The sequence below is a fragment of the Callorhinus ursinus genome, unplaced genomic scaffold (assembly GCF_003265705.2).
Source record: "Callorhinus ursinus isolate GAN/ISIS: 27379988/994484 unplaced genomic scaffold, GSC_fseal_2.0 scaffold1, whole genome shotgun sequence".
Lineage (NCBI taxonomy): Eukaryota > Metazoa > Chordata > Mammalia > Carnivora > Otariidae > Callorhinus > Callorhinus ursinus.
The window spans coordinates 110991778-111006329 of NW_027397063.1; the positions used below are offsets into that span (position 1 = coordinate 110991778).

At 42.7% G+C, this 14552-nt stretch overlaps 1 protein-coding gene across 15 annotated transcripts in view; it reads right to left on the reverse strand.

The window, feature by feature from the left end:
* The window catches only part of ZBTB38 (zinc finger and BTB domain containing 38), a 155883-nt gene that overhangs the window by 91970 nt on the left and 49361 nt on the right, over positions 1-14552 (reverse strand). For 10 of the 15 annotated variants that reach the window (XR_012380307.1, XR_012380312.1, XR_012380308.1 and 7 more), the window contains one exon: positions 9901-10020. The exons of 3 other annotated variants lie outside the window; for them this stretch is intronic. The gene's annotated coding sequence lies outside the window, so the exon portion shown is untranslated. Of the gene's footprint in view, positions 1-954; positions 1034-9900; positions 10021-14552 lie in introns of those variants that run through there. 2 more of the 15 variants (XM_073899121.1, XM_025881374.2) reach the window with 2 other exon arrangements.

Genomic DNA, 14552 nt, shown 5'->3' on the forward strand with positions numbered 1-14552 from the left:
TAAGATTGATGAGATCTAGTTTGGCTCTGTGTAATAAATTGGAATTGCCTTCTGTAGAGAGTCCAATACATAATTGTAGGAATTAATTTTTTTAAACAAAAAACCTTCAAGAATTCTTATGCATCCCCTTTCAATCCTTCCTATCAATACACACACACACACGCACACATACACACACACACACAATTGAAGCTCAAATTGCAATGAAATGTTTAACATGTGGAACAAAAAATGTGGAAAGAGCTGCTTATTCAGGATTTTGAAGAAATGCCTAATAAGCAAATACTGTTTTGCTATGAAACCAGTGTCACCATGTCCCCGAAGAGAGGAAAACAGCATAGCTTGCTAGAAAAATTTCCTCCAGAAACTGCCGGCAGGTAAAAAACAGAAAAGCATTTCATTTACCATGCTGTATAAAACAAGAAGTCTTTTATTTTTAAGGAAATCGAGCAGATTCTTTTCCACTTTCTTCAGCTACAAAAAAACCATACCCACCCCCACCCTCAGATCCTGGATGTAAGCCAACATTTTTATAAAATGCTATGAGCCTGATTTTGAATATATATTTACATTTTTCTTATCTCTCCAAAGTCTTTAATTGCCTTGTATCCCTGAATATACGAATGTTAATTAATTTTAACACGTGCAAAAATGAATTAATATTTTCTGGGGCTGCTAATTTCCCAGCGCCTCCATCTTCTATAAAGACTGGCTAAAAATAGTCAGGTTAGCAAAAATATTCAATTTCCCCAGAATTTTTTTAAAGGAGAAAATGTATTCGAACATCTTAACTTAGGTACTAGGTTTCATAACCAGATCTTTTGTTTCTAGCTTTCATTCTCTCTCCTTCCCCAAAATCCAAGTGATTTTCAGCTCAACGTGTGGAAAGCACCAGCCCACCACTATCCCATATACTTAGTCTCTGGGTTGGGTTGTCCAGATGGTCAGTCATACCTGAACCACACCAAATCCTCTTCTCTTTGGAGCACATCTCTCCCCCACAACTACTTCAGAAATAAACGTGGCTCTAACGGAAACAGTAGCTCCTGGTCTAACACCAATGGTGGAACCATCTTCCCCACCCCCACAACATTGCTCTGTGAGCTCTGGTTAGCACTCACGGCGACAGAAAATTAGAATGGAGTGTCCTTAGGCTAATTCCTCCTTTTTATCAATGGGTCAAAAATTACAGAGACTATCAGGTTGAGTTACAAGGTACCAATTTAATACACGGTCATCTATAGAGGAGGGTCCTTAGGGTGGGGTCAGAGGAGGTTGAAGTGAACACCTAGGCATTTGAGGCTATTAGTGTCTGTTCAGATATTCCCCACTAACAACATCTGACAATCATGTGAAGATCCTCACAAATTATTATCATGTAGGCTAAATATACACGATGTGGAATCAACACTGACCACATAGAACTGAGTCGCTACCTCCTCTGCCTGGGATAATAAATGACAGTGACAAGGACAGTAATCCATATCAGACACTCATGAGATGAGTGAATAGTGTTATGTCCTCACAGGGACAGGGTGGTGAATGTGGTCAGGTCTCCTATTGATATTCTTAAACCTGATGCCAAGGTAAGCGGTTTCCAAACCTCCCAGTGGGTTCTCTGTCCACCCTCTGTCAAAATGAGCCTAAAAGCCATGTATTGGTTTATTTTGTGATGTTCTAAAAATGCTCAATGAGCAAATCTGGCCCGTTTACCAAACCTGCTTGTGTTAAATTTGAACGGCAGTTGAAAGCATTCAGATAGATGAGCTTGTTTAGGCAGACATTCTCGACTAGTAAATCCTGTTTTGCACTTAAAAAAAAAAACAAAAACAAAAAACCATGCTCATGCCTGAATTACTTAGGCTTTGTCATGATTACAAGTGGCAAGGGTATGCATTCACTTATAATTTTTAAAAAATTACATGCTACTCATCAACCTCCTCAGGGCAGATACACAAACATTAATTTAAAAGACAAATCCCTTTTTCATGATAAAAATTGTAACCTGTTTCTGCCACTTTGAGAAGTATAAGGAACCCTAAATAATCTGACAGGAGCAGGCTAGAGAAGGACAGAGGCAGCAATGAGGGGTGTGTCTTTCACTTTGATTAACACTCTTCCTTGCTCACAGTCTTGTTGCTCTGCAGTCTGAGCTCATTTTATTTTCAGTCCTGTGGGTTAAAGTTAAATTGCACGGCTTATGCAAGGTACATAATTCAAGTATGAACAAAGCTTGACTGTGTATGTTTAAAAAAAAGAGTAAAGTCAGGGCACTGAGTCCCAGAGGAATCCTTGGTTTATAAACATTTGGACTGGTTTGCACATTTCTTTACTCCATTCACTGCATTAAAAATTACAGCTGGTTTCCATTTACACCTAATATGGACATTCAACAGTTGTGGGTAAATTTGTTATCAGGTTAGGCCATTTTAATCTAAATTTTTACAAATGAAATGTTTGGCAAATATAACATTTTTGTTTAAATTCTTAGAATTGAGATGTTTGGAAAATTTTACATGGTTATTACATCTGTCTATAATGAAAGTATTTAGCCCTGGAAACAACGTGGTGACTTAATTTATCAATGACTAAAAATGGCTTTGGATGATATTTTAACCTAAATTTTTGGAAAGTCCAATGCTATTTTGAACATCTACATCTTGCCTAGAGAGCTAGGCAGGAACTTCTGCTTTCTACCTTGATCAGAGCTAAGGCTATAATAGTTACCATTTATTGAGACCCTACTACATACTCAATATTTTGGCTATGTTATATTATTTAATTCTAACCCAATAATCCTTCAAGGCGAGCATTAGTTATCATCAACGTTGGGTGAGGAACTAATTGGTATTTCTCATCACATAGTATACAGCAGAGTTAGGATTCAAACCTAAGTCTGACCAATGCCAAATCACCGATCCTCAGAGGATAAAACCTCCTCCATCCACATTCTGCCCTGATGTAGGAATCTTCTTCTTGGGCAGAAGCCCTGGTAGAGGGGATCCCCACTCCCCAAGTTAGCTAGGACGAACTCGGTTCACATGAACCAGCCTTAACCTCCCAGGCCCTGGGCATTGTGGGTACCTAGGATGCCACCAACTGGAGATAGGCTGGACCAGCAGGTGGAAAAGATAAAAGAGGAGGAATCCATTAGACCACGTTGAAAAGTTAAGAGTAGAAAGCAGATTAATAACTTGGATCAGAGATTTGTTGTAATTTGGAAATGTTTTATGAGGCAAAAGAAGTGGAAAAGCTTACATTCCCATCTGAGCAAAATGGAAAAGCTTACATTCCACCAGGTATCTTTCCTGTTACAGGTGAGGAAGCTGAGACTGAGAGGGATCTGGTCATTTGCCCAAGATCACACATTTAATAAGTGAGTTTGCCCATTTGCTGTATTAAAATGTATATCTTGTTCCCTTTATACCTAACATACTCAGAATTTGTGAGTAAATTTTATCAGGTTGTTAGACTGTTCTAATCTAAATTATCAATTAAAGAAAAATCAGTGTAACAATCAAGACTGGCCTGGTTTCCATTCACATATAACATTTTTGTCCTGAACAGATAAACTAAGTTGGTATTATGAGTTCCTTCCCCAACATATATTAAAAACCGATTTTTAAAAGCCTAACTTCTGAGTAAGAGATTTTTCTTCACCCGTGCTTAATGTTTCAAATGTACCATTTTAGTGATTAACTCTCTCTGTTAGCATCTTACATTTTGCCCCTAAGATCCCTTCCAGCTCTGAACAGTTTGTGATTCTAAAAAATCCAACCTAGCTTGCTTTTTAGGTCGGTTAGGCCAAGAGCTGGACTCCAAGTCTCCTGCCTCCTGGTTATGTGGCCAGCTGACTACCTTGCTCATTGGCAGTAATTTTATATGCCAACCAGATGGCTCTCAAACGGGGCTTTCTAATCAGCTCCACTCTGCCTGGGAATACGAGAGGAGGATTATGTTCCTTGGTGCTCAGGAGGCAGTAGAGTGAATGGTTGATGGATGGACAGGACTGAGGAATCTGAACTCCGGGAAGCCTCTAATTCTTAGACACAAGCTGTCTCACTCCTATCCATTAGCAACTGTGTAAGAATGGGAAAGGACTATATATTTGATGGCAAGGATGAGCAGCAAACCTTGGGGACCACACTGAGGTTACCCTCCAGGAAAGAGCTGGAGGGAGAAGGGAAATGTGCACCATGTGGTTTTCAACAGAGAAAAGATGGTAAGTGACTTAGGGCTGCCAGGGAGACTCTGGTGGACCACGTCTGCTCCACTGTAACCCAACTCAGACTCTCCTGTGGGAATATCCTCAACAGGTCTCACCACCATTTCGATATCACTACTTCGACTTTAGCAACAGAATCGTTCCTGCTTTTATTTATCAGTGCATTTGTAATATGGCACTAATAAAGCCCTCGTGAGCACATGGAGATCAAGAGCATTCCTGCATCCCTAGTCACACATTCATTTGTGGCCACGACTGCTTGCCGCTTCCCGAGTGGAGGGCAAGTAGAACAACAAGGTTTTACTAGATCCTGCATTTGCAAAACACATATTCAGCAAGATGACGGAGTTTCTTCTTTCTAGAGAGATTGGCAAGCAGGGTGAAGGGGTGGGGTGGGGATGTAAATCAAAGTGGAGGAGAAAGAACTCTGACAGATTGGTAGAAGCTACCCTACGTGAGAGAACATAATCCTCTCCTGATAGTCTTTCATCCTGGGCAACAAATACTCCAAGACGCAACCTGGGAACAAAGTCATTGGCTTTCTCTTCTCTCAGATAAATGACACAACTCAGAGAGGCCATAACGGTGCACATCATCCCACCAGAGCAGCTTAACAAACCTCAGTGAATCTTCACTTCCTTTGGACTGAAGATAAAAGCAGAATAAGTTTTTGTTGTATTGAATTATTTACCTTTATTCATGTCTCTGGCTTGCTTCCTGCAAGATCTGTGTATCTCCCCCGGCACCTAGAGCATCGTCTGGTGCCATGGAGAGGGCTCATGTGGGTCTGCTCTTCACTGACCAACACCAAAATGGGAGTCCGTTCTCTGTTCTCCCCACTACCAGTGGAATCTTTAGCTTTGTCTCATGAAGCCACGTCCTAAAATAGGAGAACTTGCTCCATGAACTAAGGAGTGGACCTGGGGACTGAAAATACCTATGGAAGTCTTTCAAGTACTTAATCATTTGTTTACCAAGGGCGGCCACAAGTTCTCTGGCAAGTGGATCACAGGCTTTATTTAAATCTGTCCCTCCTACAACAGGGAAAGGGGAGACAGAAATACGAGTGGTCTGACAGCAACACCACTGCCTCCAAAACGGGCCTCAACATTTCCCTGGCCCTTGGTGTCAGCGTATGTTTCAAAGAACTATAGGATGGGGAGGCACTTTGCAGGATGCCATCTCAACCCTTTCTTGAAGGTGAAGAAAATCAGGTTCAAAGACAGTATTATATCTGAAGACCTCGAGCAACCAGGATAAAAGCCCTATTAATTTCTAGTATTCTGCTCTTTGTAATGCAATAGACTGGCTCAATTAATAAGAAAAATTCCAAGCTTTCATGTAAGTAGGTACTTAATAAATGGTTATAGAATAAGTGAATTAATGAATAGATTCCAGTAACAGGGCTCATAACTTGCTTCTAAATTCCTCTCAGAAGAAAATGTTATAGTATCCTTGTTTAAATTTTTTAAGCTCAAGTAAGTATAATTTTAAGCAAAATAGTAAATATTGGCCAAAATATCACCCGAGACCAAGTGTCACTTGAGAAGTATCAGAGAAGGAGGCTTGATTGCTATTTAAGTCAATCAGATTAAGTTTAGCCAGCTGAAGTCGCCTTTATCCTATTTGGTTTGCAAAAAGAAATCTCATGAGTTAGCATGAACAGCTAAAAATAAGTTGCAGGTTTCATTTTCCGTTGTTCAGTATGGTTTTGAAACCAAAAGGTGCAAAGCTAGGAGATTCATCAACGCCTACTGAAGATCAACATTTTAAACTGTCACCTTTCTAGCACACTGACCTGATCTATAGTCCCCCCGCCCTCCCCCCCCGGGCCACCAGGCCCAAGAACGGTGCACCTATGTCCTTTCTCACTGCGGGCCCTTGAGATGAGTCCCTGCAATAACACATGGCAGGAAATTGGGGGCTGAGGCCAGTCCTGAGGGACAGTGGCTTATGTGTGAGTGTCTTGTCATATCCGGACAGGATGCCACGTAATCGGCCCCGTATGCTCAGCTTCCATCTTTGGTGGTGCTGGGGACCCCTCTGTAAAGCAAGGGAGTAAATAATGCTAGGAATTTCATGAAGACGGGGCCTTCAAGGTAGTGAGGACAGCGAGGACCCCTTGACGTAGCACATGGCCTTGTGCAATTCCATACTGCAAACCCAGGCGGCTCACCATAAGTTTAATTTCAAAACTGTCCTTTCCAATGCCCAAACTGGCAAAAAGGTGTTCGACAGAGGCATAAATGCTTCAGAGGGAAGGCAGCAGTCTCCCGCTGTAGTATTCAGCTATGGTACAAGGCTCGGGAGAGCAGTGCGGCTGTAAGCAAGCCCTCAGCTGAATGAGATTGAAAGGGGGCAAGGAAGGGTTAATCTCCTTCCATTAGAGGAGGGGCCATTTGGCGAAGGTGAAGAGAATAATCTGTATGAAGAGCAGAGAAGACAAAGAGCCATTCCAGAAAAGGAATCACTGTGCAGGGGCGAGAAGGATGATGTGTCCTAGATTTTCGCCGTGAGACCATTTCTTAGATCTCTGAGTCTTTACCTCGCTTTGAAGTTACAAGTCTCAGGGAGGGGAAAGGGGGCATATTCACACTCAGTGCTGGAATACTTGAGCTTTGATTCCATCTGAGATGGGCTGTCTCTGAAAAGCAGAGGTCGAGGTCGTAGAAGCCTATCATAAATTAGAAAGTGGCCAAATAAACAATAGGAGTTCCTCATAAAAGAGAGGCCAGCCGCTGAATCCCCCTTTCTTGAGGTAGGGAACACCCCCTCTTTTTTTTAAACTTAAAGTTTTTAGAAGTTGCTTTTAATGACATTTTTGGAAATAGTTTAGGAGTCACAAAAAGTTGCAAAAATAGGACAGTAACTATATAACTTCATCCAGCTTCCCCCAGTAAGAGTATCTTACACAAGTGCAGCACCTTGTCTAAAGCAAGAAACTGACATTGGTGCAATATTATTAACTCAGGTGTGGCCCTTATTTGGGTTTCACCAGTTTTTACCTGCTGTGTGTGTGTGTGTGTGTGTGTGTGTGTGTGTGTGTGTGTGCGCGTGCGCGCGCGCGCGCAGTTCTATGAAATCTTATCACATGTATAGACTGGAGTACCCATCATCACAACCAAGATAGAGAACTATTCCATCACCACAAAGAAATCCAGGGTTAACCCTCTTAGAGTCATACCTTCCTCCAGCACTAACCTCTGGCACTGATCTATTCTCAATCACTATAATTTTGTCTCTTTGAGAATATTATAAATGGAATCATACAGTATGTAACCCTTTGGTGGCTTTCTTTCACCCAGCATAATACCTGTAGATCCATTCAAGGTATACGTAAAGAGTGTGTGGCTTTCTATGGCTGAATAGAATTTCATGGTATGGATGTCACACGGTTTTGTTATCCATCCTCCCCTTGAGGGATGTCTCGCTGGTTTCCCGGTTTAAGCTATTAGAAATAAAACTGCTATGAATATTGATATACAGCCTTTTGTGTGAGCATAAGTTTTCATTTCTCTTGTGTAAACACCCAGGAGTGGGTGTTTATGTAAATGTATGTTTAACTTCATAAGAAACCGTCAAACTCTTTTCCAGAGTGGCTGCACCATTTATGTTCCCACCAGCAGTGCATAAGTAATCCAATTTTTCCATATCCTTGCCAACCTATGGGAACACCAGTATTTGTCATTTTAGCCATTCTGATAGATGTGTAGGGATTCCTTTTGCTGGTCCAGTCAGGATGGGAGTCAAGTGGTGGGGGGCAGCTTCAGAGCTTGGGTGGGGTGGCTTCAGATATCTCTCACTGTTCCAGCTTTCCTAATACTTGTCTACACAGCAGTTTGAGCTGTCTGGCATTTCAATCGTGGAAAATGGGGCTCTTCATACTGAGTGAGTCTTTAGGTTAGTCCAGTTGCTCCTGACTGCAACAGTGGGACATCACTATCTGGGGACACTGGGCTTCTTTGAGGCAGTACCTCTTGGCCCAACAGGCGGACTTGGTACCAGTGTCACTCTCCCAGGAGGTGATATGAAAGCCACGATATGACTGCCATGGAGCAGAGACAGAATTTGCCTGGGCCAGGGTTGTCCAGCAGCTTTGGCCAGAGACTGTGTGAATGCTTTTTATTCCTAAAGTTAGCTCCTCATTAGCAAGGTGTGTGGGGAGTACACAGGGAGTCAGCATAGAGGGGGAAGAGTGGGGTCACCAGTGGCACTTGTCAGATCACAGGCCCCACTGACCACTTTCTGCCCTCGGACTCCCTACTCTGTTTATCATCTAGGATTCACCAGCAGCATGTGGACACCTTGTCTTGGTGTCACAGAACTCCAACATTTACCTCCTGGGGATTAGATCTGGAAGCACTGCTGTCACCGCCACATGGACCTTCTTGGCCTAGGGATCCAGGTCTTGTCAGTAATTAGAACTCTATCTAAGTATCAGGAGGTGCCTCAGCCAAGGAAATTGTAAAGGATCCCAGGGAGATGGGCTTTGCATAGAGCCAACATCATAGCGATGACTTGAACTCCCCCAGCCATGTCTGGGAAGCCACCCTCCATCTGTTGTACCCCTGATTGAAGGGACGTTGTGGACCTTCCCAGAATCCATACTCATCCTGACCCTGGCTCTATGAGTTTGGACCAGAAGGCCAAAAATCAGGAGAGCGGTGATCTTATGTGGGGACAGCCAAGAGATAATGAAGACTCTGCACAGAAGCAGTGAAGCTTGAGGATCATAGGCAAATTTCCTGGCACCTAAGCATGTATAATGGGTGCAACAGAGGTGCTCCTTTGGGTTCTGACTCTTGCCCTTCACCTGGTGCAGTCACAGGAGAAAGATGTGGGCTTGGGCAGGGAGGAACCTAAATGGTGATTTATAGAACCTGAACATGAACTAGGGATCATCAGGAGCTGAGAAGTTTGTGAAGGTTGAACTTGAAAGCAAATGATATGAGAGAGGCCCTCTAGAAGCTGGGGTGGTAGAATGAGGAAGGGCAGCCATATGCCATCCGGTGACCAATAGGTATAGCCTGATTGGCTTGAGCAGAGTAATGCAAACAAGATGGAAGGTTATACTTCCTCTTAGAAGGTGATAAAAGAAAATTATATTTGGTTGTTGTTTGTTTACTATGTTCTCTGTTGTAACAGAATTTTCCCAATTTCCCAATTTCAGGGGCCTCTTATCTGATCCATTGCCCCTCCTCTGGCCAGGTGCTCCTACTTGCTTGCTGTCAGAAGGCAGCCCAGTGCACAGCACCTCTCAGATTTAAAGAGGCAGGTGCAGCTAGGGGCAGGTACCTCCCCAGACTATGAAGTTATGTAGAATCCATCCTAGAGGCTGAATCATTCAGCTCCCCTCTAGCTCTGATTTTGTTTTTTTTTCAGCTCATGCCTAAATCTGATCACAATATGAGTCTCTGCTCTCTTGCCTTCTGACTCAGGACCTCACCTCCTACTCTGCTCTTGTGCATGGACCTGCCTGGCTGCCTCATGTCCTCCTCAGTCCAGCTTCAGTGTTACCACTCAGGGCTTAGGGCACACAGTGATCTGGCTTCATGAGGCAACCAAGGTGGACACATGGGCCCCTCCTGGGGTCTGGGCTGCCCACACATGTCCTGAGATATGGCCCTGCTTGTGAGAAGGCAGATAAAAGTTTCCTGGCTGAGGCAGAGTCTCACCTGAGGAGTCTGTCTTCTCGTTGGTGCCTTGTCTCTGCTACCGAAAGGTTGGGTGGATCTGGGTCCTCTGTCTACTGAAGTTCTAGTTTTACTTCTGCCACTAAATCTCTGGGTAACCACCTGGAAGTAAATGAACCATTCTGGGTCTCAGTTATCTCATATTTACAGTAAGTTTTCCTGATTCCTTAGCTGACAATCTTTCAACTATACCATACCATGATTAAGGAAAAATCTAAAATTCAGAGGCCAAAAAAGAGCCTTTAAGTTAAATTCTGGTTTAGATATACAATCTCAGGTTTCCCTGTTTGCTGAAACGAATGTTTATTGAATTGAATGCAGCATATCAACAGTTCTCAGGCTTTAATGTGCATAAGGATTAGGAGGGTAGATTAAAAAGCATGTTCTTAGGCTCCCTCCTCAGAGCTTCTGATGCCACTGGGGCCTAGGAGCATGCGTTTTAACATGAGAAACTGAAGGGGATTTAGGTTTTGAAATAGACACACTGGTGTCTTTCTGGAGGCTAATTTACCAATGTGCATTAGGAACTTTAAAAACAGGTCATTTGACCTACTGATTCAATTCTAGGAATCTTCCATAAGATGTCCACAAAGATTTATCTATAAGAATGTTTACAGATTGATAACAGTAGAGCACTGCAATCAAAATGCCCATCAAAAAAAAAAAAAGAATGGATAAATTAAGACATATCAGTGCAATGGAAGCACAACACAATCTAATTTTCAGGGGTGCCTGGGTGGCTCAGTGGGTTAAGCATCTGCCTTCGGCTCAGGTCATGATCCCAGGGTCCTGGGATCGAGACCCGCATCAGGCTCCCTGCTCAGTGGGAAGCCTGCTTCTCCCTCTCCCACTCCCCCTGCTTGTGTTCCCTCTCTCACTGTGTCTCTCTCTCTCAAACAGATAAATAAAATCTTTAAAAAAACAAAAACAAAATCAAATTTTCTTTTTTTTTTAAAGATTTTATTTATTTATTTGAGAGAGAGAGAATGAGAGATAGAGAGCAAGAGAGGGAAGAGGGTCAGAGGGAGGAGCAGACTCCCTGCTGAGCAGGGAGCCCGATGCGGGACTCAATCCTGGGAGTCCAGGATCATGACCTGAGCCAAGCAGTCACTTAACCAACTGAGACACCCAGGCGCCCAACAAAATCAAATTTTCATAGGCCATTTAGTGACTTGGAAAAATGTTTACAACATCATTGTAAGTGGGATGAGAAAAAGCATATAAAATACCATGTCAAATAATTTGTGTGTGTGTGTGTGTATATATATATATATGAAAAATTGGAAAGAAATGCATCAAAATGTTAATATAGAATTGTTGCTTGGTTGTTGGATTATTGAAGACTGTTGTTTTCTCCTTGATATCTTTCTGTATTTTCCAGATTTTGTACAGTAGCTAGTTATGACTCTTTACATTTGAAAAACCATGATAAATATTTTAAAAGAAACAAAAAGGAATTTGCCTCATGTAGAGTGAAAATGGAGGGAAGAGAGGTGTCTTAGGAGGCCAAACCAGCCGTGACCTGGCTGCTCTAGTATGATTCAGACTCACTCTGGTGTCTGGGACGAATTTCAAGCTATATTCTCTTTTGTGAAATACCTTGGTATAGTTGATGCCAAGGAATTTGGGTCAGTGAGAAAAGTCCTTTCACTAGATACTACTTTCCCACTACATTCAAAGATAACAGACTACAGGATCTGGGACATGGAGTGGAGCTCACAGTTTAAATGACGCCTTCTTTACTGCTCTTGGGTCATTGACTCTGTGTACGATCCCCCGCCCCATAACACCAAGCAGACAGCTGCGCTCAGTATTAGAGTCTTTTGGACAGGCGATGGACTCCACTCTCATTTGGGAGACACTGCCTGAACACAGTGCTTCTGTGGAGTGGTTTCAAAGCCTCCTTTGGCCAATGCACTGGGAGCCCCCTAGAATGCCAGGAAACACCATTTTTGCTTTTGTTTTTTTTTATTGTTGTTGTTTTGTTTTGGCAGAGAAGTGGCTCAAATTCATCCTCTCTCACAGGTTTCGGTGACACCCCCCTCACCCAGGTCAAACCTCTCTCAGAATAAGATTAGAAGCCTCTCAGTTAGGCCTCTGGCCTACAGTCAAACCTTTCCAAATGACCTTGAAAATTTTACACCACATGCTGTGGCTAGTTAGGGAGTGGTACTAAGGATCTCAGATGAAAGTCAATTTAGAAAGACAAAAAATAATTGGGGCACCCGGGGTGGCTCAGTAGGTTAAGCGGCTGCCTTCAGCTCAGGTCATGATCCCAGGGTCTTGGGATCGAGCCCCAAGTTAGGTTCCCTGGAGTCAGGCTCCCTGCTTGGCAGGGCACCTGCTTCTCCCTGCTGTGCTCTCCCCCACTTGTGCTTTCCCTCACTTGTGTTCTCTCTCTCTCTCTCAAATAAATAAAATCTTTTAAAAAAGAGAGAGACAAAAAATCTAAAATGATGAGACTTAAAATATCAATACCACTATCAAAAGCTAAAACAACAATGCTGACCCCAATTATAATTATTTTCATCAACACCTTGACTTGCCAAACATTGTCCTAAGTTGCCCAAACCATTTCACATTTATTACTTTATTTATCCTGACAGAATCTTAGTTTTACATCCTTTAAAAAAATACCATTTTGGAGGCAGAAGGAAGCTTTCAAGTTCTGATGAAAAGCAGAGGCTTCTTGAGTTAAAACAAAACTATGAAGTCTTCAAGTGTGGTGTTTTCCAACTTTGTTCTTGACAAGAAATCGGGGGATTTCAGCATGAGAAATTACAAAGCCCTATTACCATGAATTCTTTGCTTTGGTGAATATGACGTGGCCTTATTGCAAAACCCTCTAAAGGGAGTAAAAGAACATTCATAAATGCTGACCCAAACCCTCTAAAGGGAGTAAAAGAACATTCATAAATGCTGACCCAGAGTAAGAAGGGGGCTTGTACTTCTGTGCTGTGAAAACAATAAAACCCCTGGGATTAAAAATAACCAATGGGTCTAGGCATGGCCTATGTCAGCCTACTGTCCTCAGTTCACATCTGCCCATCACAGATCAACAGGTCCAGGCTAAGCTCTTTAAGTGACCTAAGCTCCAAAAAAACTATGGTGCCCACATTTTAACTATACCCCTCACATGGAATTAAAATTTTTTTAAATAATAAAATATAAGACTAAAGTTAAGGAAGCTCAAGAAAAGTCAAACTGTTCCCATGATGTCTACTTTGACACTTGATTGAAAATGTTGAAGATCAAAATATTTACAAAGTGTATACTTGTTACTCCTGCCTTATTGGTGCGTCTGGGAGGTCACCCAGCATGCTGTACCAAGGCTGTGGAGGAATCTTGCTGACAGTATTGAAATTCTGATTTGGCGATTCCACAACGTAGCTAGACATCAGAAATCAGGAGGTTGACCCCAGCCTACTGCCTCCACACACATATTCATATGTTAATTCCTACATATTTAGTGCTTCAAGGCGTCATTATCACATGGCAGTTTAAATTAACAAACTGTGACTACCAAGTCTCCCAAGTGAATGGACCCCGACACCTTTCCTCCTCGACGGTGGCCTTTGGCTTTGCCCTTCCTGGCAGACGCCGTTAGACTGGGACTTTGGGCAACAGATCGTCCCCACTTGGCTCTAGCTTTTGAAAACTAGCACTTGTTGTCAACTTACTCCTTTGGCTGCACCCTCCTAAGCAGGCTCTGCACTCGCCCTGTTCAACTTGGTCCTCCCTTTAGCTTCCTCTATGAACTCTCGGTTCTCTAGACACTTCCAGGACCAACCAAGGCACAGCCAATGAACTGTTAGAGATTAAAGCATTTTTGCAATCAATCAACTTATTCTATTCCACTGCTCCTTAGACCACTCCTGGGCAGAGGCAAGGCAGCAGTAATAGGAGCCTAGGCCAGGCACCAGGCTCCACGAGAGCCCAAGAGGCTGTGTCAAATTGGCCAGTAGCTGGTCTTCCCACACAATGGACAATGTGTGTTCTCCAGGGTGTGGGTGCCAGAAATGTCAAGTCCAGGGGCAAAATTCAATTAGAAACCAGAGCGTCTAGCCAGATATCGACAACAAGACTAGAGAACTAGCTCAGGCAAAGACTGTAGTCCATTTTTAGCATACGTGCTGCTGAAGCAAGCACATGTAGTCCATTGTTGTTGGAGGTCTTTATGATGCTTTAGGGGCATCATAAGGCACCCACCATATGGTTTCTGATATTTACCAGCAGGGGAATTCTGCACTAAGACCAACAATGGCGAAAAGGCTATATAAAATATAAAATTAGTTCAGAGTTCTCCAAACGGGTTATGGCCTTACCACTCATTATTTCAGTATATGTTTTGAAACTTTTCCTGAAAAGAAAAACCTAGAATTATGTATCAAATACTTAGGGTTGCACTAATCTCTCCAGTCTGAGCCTTTTTAATCTACTTTTAAATGTTTCTCTAATAACTTGGTTTGAAGATCCCATCTTAGTCAGGGATTCCACCCCCGCCCCAACACACACAAGATTAAAAAGTGGGCAAGATCTGGAGTAGATCAGGCAGGGTAGCTTCCAAAAGCTCCCAGGAGCAGACAGAACCATGAACTAAAGAAACCATGAGCTTTCCAATAGGCTCAGGGCTC